This window comes from Rhinoraja longicauda, chromosome 18, assembly GCF_053455715.1.
Source record: "Rhinoraja longicauda isolate Sanriku21f chromosome 18, sRhiLon1.1, whole genome shotgun sequence".
In the NCBI taxonomy this organism is placed as follows: Eukaryota; Metazoa; Chordata; class Chondrichthyes; order Rajiformes; family Arhynchobatidae; genus Rhinoraja; species Rhinoraja longicauda.
Window position 1 is genome coordinate 9,595,975 of NC_135970.1, and position 13,439 is coordinate 9,609,413.

General features: G+C 45.7%; 1 protein-coding gene across 5 annotated transcripts in view; it reads right to left on the reverse strand.

Moving 5' to 3' along the window:
* prdm11 (PR domain containing 11) overlaps positions 1 to 12,269 on the reverse strand; it is a 103,468-nt gene extending 91,199 nt beyond the window's left edge. For all 5 annotated transcript variants that reach the window (XM_078415084.1, XM_078415086.1, XM_078415083.1 and 2 more), the window contains exon 1: positions 11,929 to 12,269. The gene's annotated coding sequence lies outside the window, so the exon portion shown is untranslated. The remainder of the gene's footprint in view (positions 1 to 11,928) is intronic.
* Between the last annotated feature and the right edge of the window lie 1,170 nt (positions 12,270 to 13,439).

The window sequence follows — 13,439 nt, forward strand, 5'->3', positions numbered from 1 at the left end:
GTCGTGCTCTGCGAGTTTGGTTTTCTTATCTCCTCGTAGCACATACAAGCTTCTTGTATCAAATAGTACTTCTGCAGAATTTTCTCACAGGCTTTCAAGGTTTTTAAACTTCTTAACTTAAAATTACGACTAAACAGTCGTCTACTCACGGTACCCGATCAATGAAGTCTTCAATCTTCTAATGATCCAGGAGTAGACCGTGTCAATTTGCCTTCGACCGGCAGATTCTTTGTTCCAGGATTTCAGCTCTAATCTCTGGCAGAGATTCAGCTTCTTCAGTTCCACTGTTGAATTGGATTTTGCTTGTAGAACAAGTCTTTCTTAGATTCTTCTGTCAGAATAGCCTTTTTTACTCTCATCCATTCAGAGGTTTTTTACTCTAATGTAATGGCAGTTTCTATACCTTCTCAAAGTCCAACTTCGATAGCCATTACTTCTCGTCTGAAGAAGGGTCTCGACCCGAAACGTCACCCATTCCTTCTCTCCCGAGATGCTGCCTGACCTGCTGAGTTACTCCAGCATTTTGTGAATAAATCGATTTGTACCAGCACCTGCAGTTATTTTCTTATACTTCTCGGGGATGGACTGGACTCTGAGATAACAAAAACAAATCTTCCAAACGCTGTTTCTTGATTAATTGGTCTTTATTAAAGTAGCACAAATCAAAGAGTAATTCATAACTTTTCGTTCTTATCAACTGTTTCTTCTTCAAACAATACAGTAGAAATCGTGTAGTCGTTACCGTGTGGTCCTTGTGAGTGTAGCTGGCGTGAGTGTGGCAGACGTGAGTGTGACAGGTGCGAGCGTGGTAAAAAACTGTATTCTCTCCATCCTCCGAGACTAAACTGACCCACAATCTGTCGCTACGCTAACCTCCTCCCATGTAGACACTCCCCATTACGTAACAAATCACACCCACAAGCATGCAAAACAGACAGAAACTAGAAATATTAAACATAGCCACAATACAATGACAGTAAATAAATTAAGCGTAAATGGCTCCTACAGTAATGTATACACAGACCACATTAGAAATTCCCCATTCCTGACAAAAATTAAGTTACTTTCAGGAAGGTGTTGAATTATTAATGTGACATATTATTGTTGGTTACCCAGTCTTGCCTTGCAGAGATACTTGACTAAAAAAAATGTGGCTAAGAGAATGTGTACTGCCAAAGGTAAGCCCAGGCAGCTAACTTGTGTGCAGAGATACTTGACCAAAGAAAATGTGGCTAGTTGCTAGAATGTGACAATTGCCTTAACTGTGTACGCAGCTAGTAGCATGATCACTGGAATGTGTACTGCAAAAGGTAAGCCCAGACATAAAATGCATTATTATTATTATTAGATATGGTAAAGACATCTGATCGTGGATTCTGCATTGTCACCTTCATTGATAAAAAAAAGCTGTATTCTGCTGATTCTTCGAGTGGGTGCTCAGGACTGCCAAGTATAGTGATATACATGCTGTGGTCCGAAGGTAGACACAAAATGCTGGAGTAACTCAGCGGGTCAGGCAGCATCTCAGGAGAGAAGGAATGGGTGACGTTTCGGGTCGAGACCCTTCTTCAGACTGACCCACTGAGTTACTCGAGATGCTGCCTGACCCGCTGAGTTACTCGAGATGCTGCCTGACCCGCAGAGTTACTCCCTTCTCTCCTGAGATGCTACCTGACTCGTTGAGTTACTCCCTTCTCTCCTGAGATGCTGCCTGACCCGCTGAGTTACTCCAGCATTTTGTGTCTACCTTCGATTTGAACCAGCATCTGCAGTTATTTACCTACTACTTGGTGTGGTCCTGCCACTCCCGCCTTGGTGATAGTAAAGCCTTTTGTGCTTTAAATCGATTCTTTGCGTGGTTGTCTGTTTGTTACAAGGCCGGAACTTTACAAGGTCTGAAGAAGGGTCTCGACCTGAAACGTCACCCATTCCTTCTCTCCCGAGATGCTGCCTGACCTGCTAAGTTACTCCAGCATTTTGTGAAATAAGGAACTTCAACAATATAGTTCAGAGATACTGCATGGATACAGGCTCTTCAGCTCTGAGTCCACGATCACCCGTTCTTGCTAGTTCAAAGTTATCTCACCTTCTCATCCACTCCCTGCATACCAAGGGCAATTTACAAAGGAAAATTAACATACAAACTATCACTTCTTTGGGATGTTGGAGGAAACTGGAGCACTTGGAGGCAACCCACGCAGTCACAGAGAGAAGATGCAAACTTCACAGACAGCATCCGAGGTCATGATCAGACCCGACCGAGTCTCTGGCGATGCGAGGCAGCGTTTTACCAGTTTACGATCTTTGAACAGAAAGCTTTATGTTTACAAATCTCTCAGCTCCATTGCTCTTATCAATTCCAAGACTGGGATACCTAATACTTCAGACCTTGTGTCACAGAACAATGGTGAAGCTGTCATCATCCATCATTACTGATGACCAAATTCTGGCCACCACAAATACACACAAAATGCCGGAATAACCTAGCGGGACAAGCAGCATCTCTGGATAGAAGGAACGGGTAGACGTAACACTGTATGTTGCACTCTGTCTATTTTTCTCTTTACACTAACTGTTGTACTCATGTATTGTTTGATTTGACTGATTGCAAAACAAAATTTTTCACTATATCTCGGAAAACATGACAATAATAAACCATGCGAAGCGAGTCCTATTGAAAATGAGTCGAAGGAATCAATACTGGATAAGGAGGAAATGACAGATGAATTAAACAAATATTTTGTATCTGTCTTCACTGTGGAAGTTGCAAGTAACATCCTTGAAATAGCTAAATCGAGAATTGGCAGGGAAAGAGGAACACAGAAAACTGACAGATTCTTAGTTAACTCCCCTTTGTCTACTACAATCCCATGGGATTGTAGTAGAATCCCAGTTGATCACACTGTTGGGGCAGTGAGCTAACAAGTCTCTGGATCCTGATGGACTTCATCTTAGGGTTCTTTTAAAAAAAGGTGGCATATTGAGTAGGCAAAGGTACAATGGTGATTTTCCATAATGTAAAACCTTTGTCAAAGTTTGTTATTTCTTTGGTATTTTATATTTATTTAATTACTTTCCCCGTACATTAATTCAGTAAGAGCAAATGTTTATTCTGTAACTCAACATTTTTTCATGTGATTTGTGAATTCTATAAGGGGGAATTTCCTGTACTCAAATTATGTAATGTGGGGTACACAGTGTGATCAAGGCTAGAATGAATGCTGGCAATTGGTCAGGAGCCTGACATCATTAGGTGGAGGGTGGAGTAGGAATGTCAGTGGGAGAGGGGCTGATAGGGGTAATTAGTTTCTGACGGACGAGGGGTTACCTGATGACCAGTGGGCAGGGGAAGTGCTGAGCTTCGGGGAACGGTGGGGAATTAGCTCAATATCACAGGAAAAACAAAGATGTGCGTCCCAAAAACTGCTAAGAAATTAACTCTAGCTGACTCTAGCAGGCAATACTGTGAAAGGTTATTCACTTTATGAATGCCCAATGGTAGACAAATTCTAAAACACAGTTGCCTAATTTCCCCAAACAAGTTTTGTCATTGGATTAGACAATAGATAATAGGTGCAGGAGTAGGCCATTCGACCCTTCGAGCCAGCACCACCATTCAATGTGATCATGGCTGATCATTCTCAATCAGTAGCCCGTTCCTGCCTTCTCCCCATACCCCCTGACTCCGCTATCCTTAAGAGCTCTATCTAGCTCTCTCTTGAATGCATTCAGAGAATTGGCCTCCACTGCCTTCTGAGGCAGAGAATTCCACAGATTCACAACTCTGACTGAAAAAGATTTTCCTCATCTCCATTCTAAATGGCCTACCCCTTATTCTTAAACTGTGGCCCCTGGTACTGGACTCCCCCAACATTGGGAACATGCTTCCTGCCTCTAACGTGTCCAACCCCTTAATAATCTTATATGTTTCGATAAGATCCCCTCTCATCCATCTAAATACCAGTGTATATAAGTCCAGTCGCTCCAGTCTTTCAACATATGACAGTCCCGCCATTCCGGGAATTAACCTAGTAAACCTATGCTGCATGCCCTCAATAGCAAGAATATCCTTCCTCAAATTTGGAGACCAAAACTGCACACACGCCAGGTGCGGTCTCACTAGGGCCCTGTACAACTGCAGAAGCACCTCTTTGCTCCTATACTCAACTCATCGTTATGAAGGCCAACATTCCATTGGCTTTCTTCACTGCCTGCTGTATCTGCATGCTTCCTTTCAGTGACTGATGCACTAGGACACCCAGATCTCGTTGTACGTCCCCTTTTCCTAACTTGACATCATTCAGATAATAATCTGCCTTCCTATTCTTACCACCAAAGTGGATAACCTCACACTTATCCACATTAAACTGCATCTGCCATGCATCCGCCCAATCACACAACCTGTCCAAGTCACCCTGCAACCTCATAGCATCTTCCTCACAGTTCACACTGCCACCCAGCTTTGTATCATCTGCAAATTTGCTAATGGTACTTTTAATCCCTTCATCCAAGTCATTAATGTATATTGTAAATAGCTGCGGTCCCAGCACTGAGCCTTGCGGTACCCCACTAGTCACTTTTCTGAAAGGGACCCATTTATCCCCACTCTTTGCTTTGTCTGCCAACCAATTTTCTATCCATGTCAGTACCCTACCCCCAATACCATGTGCTCTAATTTTGCCCACTAATGTCCTATGTAGGACCTTGTCGAAGGCTTTCCGAAAGCCAAGGTACACCACATCTCCCCTTTCAATTTTCCTAGTTACATCCTCAAAAAATTCCAGAAGATTAGTCAAGCATGATTTCCCCTTCGTAAATCCATGCTGACGCGGAACGATCCTGTTACTGCTATCCAAATGCTCCGCAATCTCGTCTTCCCCACCACTGATGTCAGACTAACTGGTCTTTGATTTCCCATTTTCTCTCTCCCTGCTTACTTAAAAGTGGGATAACATTAGCTACCCTCCAATCCACAGGAACTGATCCTGAAACTATAGAACATTGGAAAATGATCACCAATGCTGCCACAATTTCTAGAGCCACCTCCTTAAGTACCCTGGGATCCAGACCATCAGGACCATGGTATTTATCAGCCTTCAGTCCCATCAGTCTACCCAGCACCATTTCCTGCCTAATGTGAATTTCCTTCAGTTCCTCCGTCACCCTAGGATCTCTGGCGACTAGAACATCTGGGAGATTGTTTATATCTTCCTTAGTGAAGACAGATCCAAAGTACCGGTTCAACCCATCTGCCATTTCCTTGTTCCCCATAATAAATTTCCCTGCTTCTGTCTTCAAGGGACCCACATTTACCTTGACTATTATTTTCCTCTTCACGTACCTAAAAAATCTTTTACTATCCTCCTTTATTATTGGCTACCTTCCCACCTCATCTTTTTTCCCCGTATTGCCTTTTTAGTTATCTTCTGTTGCTCTTTAAAAGAGACCCAATCCTCTGTCTTCCCACTCTTCTTTGCTTTGTTATACTTCTTCTCTTTTATTTTTATGCTGTCCTTGACGGGTGCTTCTTACTCCCCTTAGAATCTTTCCTCCTCTTTGGGATAAATTGATCCTGCAACTTCTGTATTATTCCCAGGAATACCTGCCATTGCTGTTCCACCGTCTTCCCTGCTAAGGCCTCCTTCCAGTCAAATCTGGCCAGCTCCTGCCTCATGCAATCCCCTTTGCTATACTGTAATACTGACACTTCCGATTTTCCCTTCTCCCTCTCAATTTGTAGAGTAAAACTTATTATATTGTGATCACTGCCTCCTAATGGCTCTTTTATCTTCAGTTCCCTTATCAGATCAGGTTCATTACACAACACTAAATCCAGAATTGCCTTCTCCCTGGTAGGCTCCAGTACAAGCTGTTCTAAGAATCCATCTCGGAGGCACTCCACAAACTCCCTTTCCTGGGGTCCATTACCAACCTGATTAGTTCAACAGTTCAACAGAGCTTTATTTGTCATTCGGTACCAAGGTACCGAACGAAACTACATAGCAGTCACACACAAAAAAGAACACAAGACACATGACCCCAACACATAACGTTCCTCACAGTGACTCCAAACACCCCCTCACTGTGATGGAGGCAACAAAACTTCCACTCTCTTCCCCACGCCCACGGACAGACAGCTCGTCCCCGACCGACCCACACAGTCCCCGCGGCCGAGTCGCACCGGGCGCTGAGACGTCTCGCGGCCGAACCGAGCGGTGGAAGGCCCCACGACCGAGCCGTGCGCAGCTAGGTCCCGAGGCCGAGCCGCACCGGGCGATGTTAAGTCCAGCGGCCGAGCCACACCGGGCGATGGAAGGCCCCGCGGCCAAGCTGCACCGGGCGATGGAAGGCCCCGCGGCCAAGCCGCACCGGACGATGTTAAGTCCAGCGGCCGAGCCGCACCAGCGATGAAAAGTCCCGCGGCCAAGCCGCGCCGGGCGATGTTAGGCCCCGCAGCCCGGGCACCGTTAAGTCCAGCGGCCGAGCCGCACCAGCGATGTTAGGCCCCACGGCCGAGCCGCACCGGGCACTGTTAAGTCCCGCGGCCGAGCCGCACCAGCGATGTTAGGCCCCGCGGCCGAGCCGCACCGGGCGATGTTAGGCCCCACGGCCGAGCCGCACCGGGCACTGTTAAGTCCCGCGGCCGAGCCGCACCAGCGATGTTAAGCCCCACGGCCGAGCCGCACCGGGCGATGGAAGGCCCCGCGGCCGAGCCGCACCGGGCACTGTTAAGTCCAGCGGCCGAGCATCTTTTCATTGCTGGTGCGGCTCGGCTGCGGGACTTAACATCGCCCGGTGCGGCTCGGCTGCGGGACTTTACATCGCCCGGTGCGGCTCGGCTGCGGGACTTAACATCGCCCGGTGCGGCTCGGCTGCGGGACTTTACATCGCTGGTGCGGCTCGACCACAGGACTTAACATCGCCCGGTGCGGCTCGGCCGCGGGACTTTACATCGTTGGTGCGGCTCGACCACGGGACTTAGCTGTGCGGGGCCTTTCATCGCCCGGCTCGGCCGCGAGACGTTTCAGCGCCCGGTGCGATTCGGCCGGGGGGACTTCCATCCCCTTGCGGGGACTGTGCGGGTCGGTCGGGGACGAGCTGTCTGTCCGTGGGCGTGGGGAAGAGAGTGGAAGTTTTGTTGCCTCCATCACAGTGAGGGGGTGTTTGGAGTCACTGTGATGGACGTTTGTGTTGGGGCTATGTGTCGTGTTCTTTTTTTCTATGACTGCTATGTAGTTTCGTTCGGTACTTCGGTACCGAACGACAAATAAAGCTCTGTTATACTGTTATAAGAGATTAGGAATAGGCTAATGTTACAAATGGTTGAAGATGGAAATGAGAGCAATCCACAAATGCACTTCAGGTACAGTTTAGCCATGATCTGAATAAATGGTGGCTAAAGCCGGAAAGGCTAAATTATCAATTCCTCTTCCCACATCTCAACTTTAAAGAATCCTACAAAATTGAAGTTATATATGCATTATAAAGGTATTTTAATTGATATTAATTATGATTAGTTTGGGGTTTTAATTTGTGTTTAGAGCTCGGCCGAAATGGAAAAATTGCATCTTGCACAGTTTCAGGCCCCTATTTCAATGGGATGAATCATTTGTCTTCCTCCAATTCCCAGGGCATCTAACCTCCCTCTCTCTGCCATTCCATCCCAGCCCATCCCAGGCTCAACTTTCCCTGCAGCAGACCCGTAAATGAAATTAAACCAACAACATCATTGGATTATAGCTACTAACTGCAGTGGGTGTGTACAGGAAAAAAAGTTAGAGGTAAAGTACTTCACAGCCGTGATGTAATGGCATTATTTAGTAAAAAAAACATCAACAATTTAAGCTGTCCTCGTCTCTCCTCCTCCAAACTGCCTGGAAACATGTTTGTGTGCCAACTGACATATAAAAATTACACTTAATATAAATAACTAAGTAACTATGGCCTTCCTGTCACTTTAAAACAAAATGACTTTTCATCCTTTCAGATGTCAAGGATTGCAAACAACAACTTTGGTAAACCAATCCCCACTGGGTCCTTCTCCTTCAGTTTCCTCTGGCTCCAATCACAACATTTAACCTTACTGCTGCCATGTATTAATGATACCCTCTCTAGCAATCACTCAGCACCTGGCTTCATCTCCTTACATTTAACTTCAATTCATTTGATTTGTCTCTTTTTCTTGATTAGTAAGGGTGTCAAAGGGTATGGGAAAAAGGCAGGAGAACAGGGTTGAGATATATCAGCTATGATTGAATGGTGGAATAGAATAGATGGACCAAATGGTCTATTTCTGCTCCTTTGACTTATGAACCTTATAATTTTGTGTTGAGCTTGAAATTCATATCTTCCTCTACCAACTTAATGATAGTCTTGTGTTTTAGAGATACAGCATGCAAACAGGCCCTTCGGCCCAGCGAGTCCTTGTTGACCAATGATAACCTGTACACTAGTTTTATCCTACACGCTGAGGACAATTTTACAGAAGCCAAATAACCTACAAAACTGCATGTCTTTGGGATATGGGAGGAAACCAGCACACCAGTAGAAAATCCATGTGGTCACAGGGAGAACGTACAGACTCCTTACAGACAGCTTCGAATTGAATCGAATCCGGGACTCTGGCGCAGTAAGGCGACAATTCTATCGCTATGCCACTGTGTCTTTATGCTCAGTATTTTCCTCATTAGCCTTCCAGTTGCACAGTGGATTTTTCCTTTCATCAGAATTCACCATCCACAAACCTAACCCCACTACAGATCTTGTCATTGTAAATGAAATGGTAGCATGGCTTGAACCATCTCAGTTTTTCTACTCCACTCACTCACTCCTGTCTCGCTTCCTGTAAAACTGCAAACATTGACATTAAATTTGCTGTTGTGTGGCAACAAAGATTAAACCTGTTCCCATCCAGCTCCATTATGCTCTTCTGGCCAGCGGAACTATCCTCCCAACCAAACACTTTCCTTTTACTCAACTCACTTCCTTCAAATATAGTGTTACAATGCAAACCAGTGCAGATCCTGGGTAAACATGCCTCTTTTAGGAACTGTCGGGTATTGTTTTCACAACCTCACCTCTATTTCTAATACATTGATGATAATGATCAGTGTCACTTTCTGCTTTTCCCCTAAACTGACAGAATTCATTCAGAATCAGAATTACCTTTATTGTCATCCAAAAAAAAAAAAGTCTTTTGGACGAGATTTCGTCACCCACAGTCCAACAGTAAGAGCAATAAAATAAGCAATTACACAGCCACAAACCAAAAAAAAAAAGAAAAAAAAAGAGACATCTATCAAAGTGAGTCTCCTCCAGTCACCTCCTCACTGTGATGGAAGGCCAGAATGTCTTTTCTCTTCCCCTGCCGTCTTCTCCCGCAGTCAGGCTGTTGAAGTTGCCAGGTTGCGCTGAACGGTGAAAGGTCCACAGCGGGCCGACCCAGGCCCCGCGATCCGGGGCGGGCGAAGCAGCTGTGTTACCTGTTTCTACTCTACCCTCATCTTCATATGGTTTATCTCTTATTTCTCTTTTCTTTTTAGATTAATTTACTGGATGTGGGCATCAGTAGTAAATCCAACATTTAATCCCTCCCAGCGAGAAGATTATGGTGAGCCATCTTCTTCGACTACTATGGTTCTCCTCAAGAAAGGTAATGCCAATGTTGTGTAAGAAAATAACTGCAGATGCTGGTACAAATTCACAAAATGCTGGAGTAACTCAGGTCAGGCAGCATCTCAGGAGAGAAGGAATGGGTGGCATTTCAGGTCGAGACCCTTCTTCAGACTGATGTCAGGGGGGCAGGACAAAGGAAGGATTTGTTGAGCTCTAGGATTTAGACTAACAACAATTTAGAACATTAATGTCAAGTCAAGAGGGCACATGTCCATATCTGAAGATGTAGATGCTTCGGGTCGTGAATGAGGTGCCAATCGTGTCAGCTACTTTGTTCAGGAAATAGTCTAGTAACTGGTATTTACTAAACCCTTGTGAACTGCACCATGACACCTCCCCTCACACTGCTTTCTATCAAGTATATTCCATATTCCAGTTTTTTTTTTCCAATCTTCTTCGCATTTGGTCTGCAAAATCATTCTTCTGTAACCTCAATGAACCCCTTCCTCCATAAATAACAAGGGCCTCAAAAGTGGCTATTTACCACATTCTTACCTTTTCCCTTTCCTTCCAAGAATCACAATAGGGTTATTTTGTCCTGCCACCATCTTCATCTTCAATGAACTATCCTCTGCATTTTCTAGCACCACCTTGGTGCTGTTAATACAAAATACATTCAGTATTCTGAAGGGACAGCATCACCACGACATCGTAGTTCAATACTCAATCACCAATTCCGTTCATTTCCAATTGGAAACTTCCCGTTGGAGAATATATAGCAACTACCATGTTATCTTCTCTCTGTCCACTGTCGAGAGTTTCAAATTATCTTTCTGGGTACAACAAAAATCTATTTGTATTTATTTCATTTTAGTATACTGGAACTTTATTCACAGCTCAATGCAATTTGCTCCAAACTTGAGAAGGCCAAATTGTGTGACTACTTTGCAAACACAGCTATTCATTCCACAAGCATGATCTTAATCTCATTTTAAACACCAGTTTAATTCTCAGTCCCACTCCAGAAAGTTTCCATTGCCTGGGTCTTCTACATTGATCTAATGACGCACAACATAAGGTGCAAGAGAAAAAATGTCACTACAGCCTTCGTGCCAACAGTGAGCTTAACACTTTCAGATTGTCATGCTGTTCTTTGCATGTACACTTTTTCCAGAACACTTTCGAAAATAAAAACAGAAAATACTGAAGGGACAGCATCTCCACGACATTGTAGTGCAATACTCAGTAGTTCATGTGCACCAGTGGTGAGAAAATGGGTGTTAATATATCCAGTGGGCGACTTTCTAATATTTTTTGGACTAAATGGTTTGTGCAACAAGCTCAAATCTTTTTTTTTTCTAATTTTACAATGACATGAAATGCTGGTTTTGATTTTGAATAGCTAGAAAACTGATTTCACCCTATTTTGCTAGATACTCATACCTACAAATGAAAACCTAAAATGAGCACGTATCTTCCATGTCCTGGCCAACGCTTGTTTGAGTGATGTGAAAAACAATGATCTTTTTATTAACAAGGCTGATTATGAGAACTTGGAGTGCACAAATAATTTCTATTTTCCCCATAGAGGCTAATTATGTTTCAAAACGCACTTCACCGGCTGGAAAACCTTTTGGCACGTCATGAAAAGCCTCGAATTAAACTATGCCAAATCAAGTCTTTCTGTCTACAGTACACAGAGGTCACCTGGGCCTCTGCGTTAACTCAACGTTGTCAACACGACACAAATTCCACTAATTGCGAGTTGTAAATGTCAAGTTCCGCAAGTCGCAGGGATAATTCTGGAAACACAAGACGCTGACTGAAAATCTGCAAACTCGGGAATTTAAAAGCTGCATAAAATCCACACGGATGATGTCATTGAGATTGCCCTCGCCACCAAACCTGATGGATCCAAGGTCCCACCCCGCCGCCAGCCGGCGTTCCATTTCATGACGCCGGGCGCCCATCCCTCAATCTCCATTGGCCGGGTCGGCTGTCAATCACAACGCACCGCTTCCAAGTTTGCTTGAGCGCAGTCCACCTGCCCCCCCCCCCCCCCCCTCCGCAAAAACGGGCAGCCGTTCACCGATGTCGATTCAAGCAGCTTTTCCAGCAAAAACAAACACAAATATATAAAAACATAAACGAAAATCGTCCCTCTCCTCCTCAGAAAACAAACCGTTAGCAATTTCCAGCGTTTTAATACTCCCGTCCCATTAAACCGTACTTGCTTTTAGCTGGCACAGCCGGTTCCTTGCACCAAGCCCGTTTAACGTTGTTATTTGCCACCTTGGACAGTGCAGTTCTTACCTCAGGAAAATGAAATGTTGGTGGTCGGGGTTGGAATCCGCTGCACTTAATTGTTTTCGTCTTTTTCTCTTCTCGCATCTATCCAGACGGGTGCCTCTATTTCTCAGTGTGTAATGTTGTTTGTGTGGCGGCGGCTGTCGGGTCCAGGTCGCTCCCGCTGCCGGCGGCGCCGCGGCTCTCACGAGTCAGAGGCCAGGAAGGGAGAAGTTGTCTGCTGGTGTCGGGGGTGAATATTTTCGGGAGGCTCGCTCGGCTCTTTGCCTTGACCACCATATTGCAGGAAATGACATGTAAAAGTTGAAGCGGAAGAAAGGAGCCGAGACCCCCAGACAACCTCTGATCGGCACCATCCGCGCAAAACTTTGGCGGTAAACAGGTCTACCTGCAGAGGAAATCACGCCTTGTGCTCGCCAGCTCCCAGCAAAGTACATCGCGGGCGGTTTGGTTTTGCAAATTATTTAATTTTGCAGATAATCAGTGAATTTGTCACCGGGCACGGTGTTTGCATGGAAAAAGTTTTTAAGGATTTCTTTTTGGTGTGCTTTTGGAAATGACCTAAAATGGTCAGGATGGGAGAAAGGGGTGATTCCCGGTTGGGGAAAGGGGAACAGGTGCAGATTTGATCTCTAGTAGAAGAGGTTGCCCAGTAACTTCAAAGCAGTTAGAACATTAGTGGTGTAACCCCCACCCGCCATCAAAAGCCGCTTGCAGTAGCTGTGACTGCCATTGCTGCCAGCGGTCTCGAGTTGTCACACTCGGTCCGCGGCGATGGCTGCCACCGGCTGTCGCTCTCTTCCGCATCCTCCAACTGCCCCTCATTCTGTGGCAACGGGCTCATTCCCTGTGGCCCGGGCGACCATCGACTTCCCGCACCCGGCCCCTCGCCTGCACGCGGCCTCCCGCCTTCCAACTGCCCGCCGCCCGTCTCGCGGCCTTCCAACGGCCGCCCCACGTTCAAACGGTGTCCAGTGCCAACGGTCACCCGCTTCCTGTTCCACGTGCACCCAGCTTCTGTCCAGCTCCACTTCCTCAACCTCCTCTCGCTCTAGACCTCTCACATGTCACCCCTTTTCCCATTGTCTCTCAATGGAGCTTAAGGGCTCGTTCTTTCCCTCCAGCTCCCACCCTCTGTAGCTTACCTTCTATCTCCCATGCCCGATCCATTGTCTTCTAATGGTCTCCTACCTTCGTTCCTTGCATGCTAACTATTCCCACTCTGGCATTATGGCTCCCACCATGTCTTCCCCCACTATGTTTATTTCAGTCAATGGCCTCCCATTCTGTCCTTCAAGCTCCAACGGTCTTCCTCTCCCTGCCACCGATATTCCAGCTGTCTCCCACACCCTTTCCCATGTGTTCTTTTGAGGGGTTGCCACTCTATTCCTCGTTATCCATGTTTTCCAACCCTCCGCCCTTTGAGTTTTGAAAGTCTCCCACCCTTTGCACCTTCCACAATAACAAACAGCTTGCCAGTTGCTTTGTAATAGTTCTTTTGACATCCAATGAGTCTT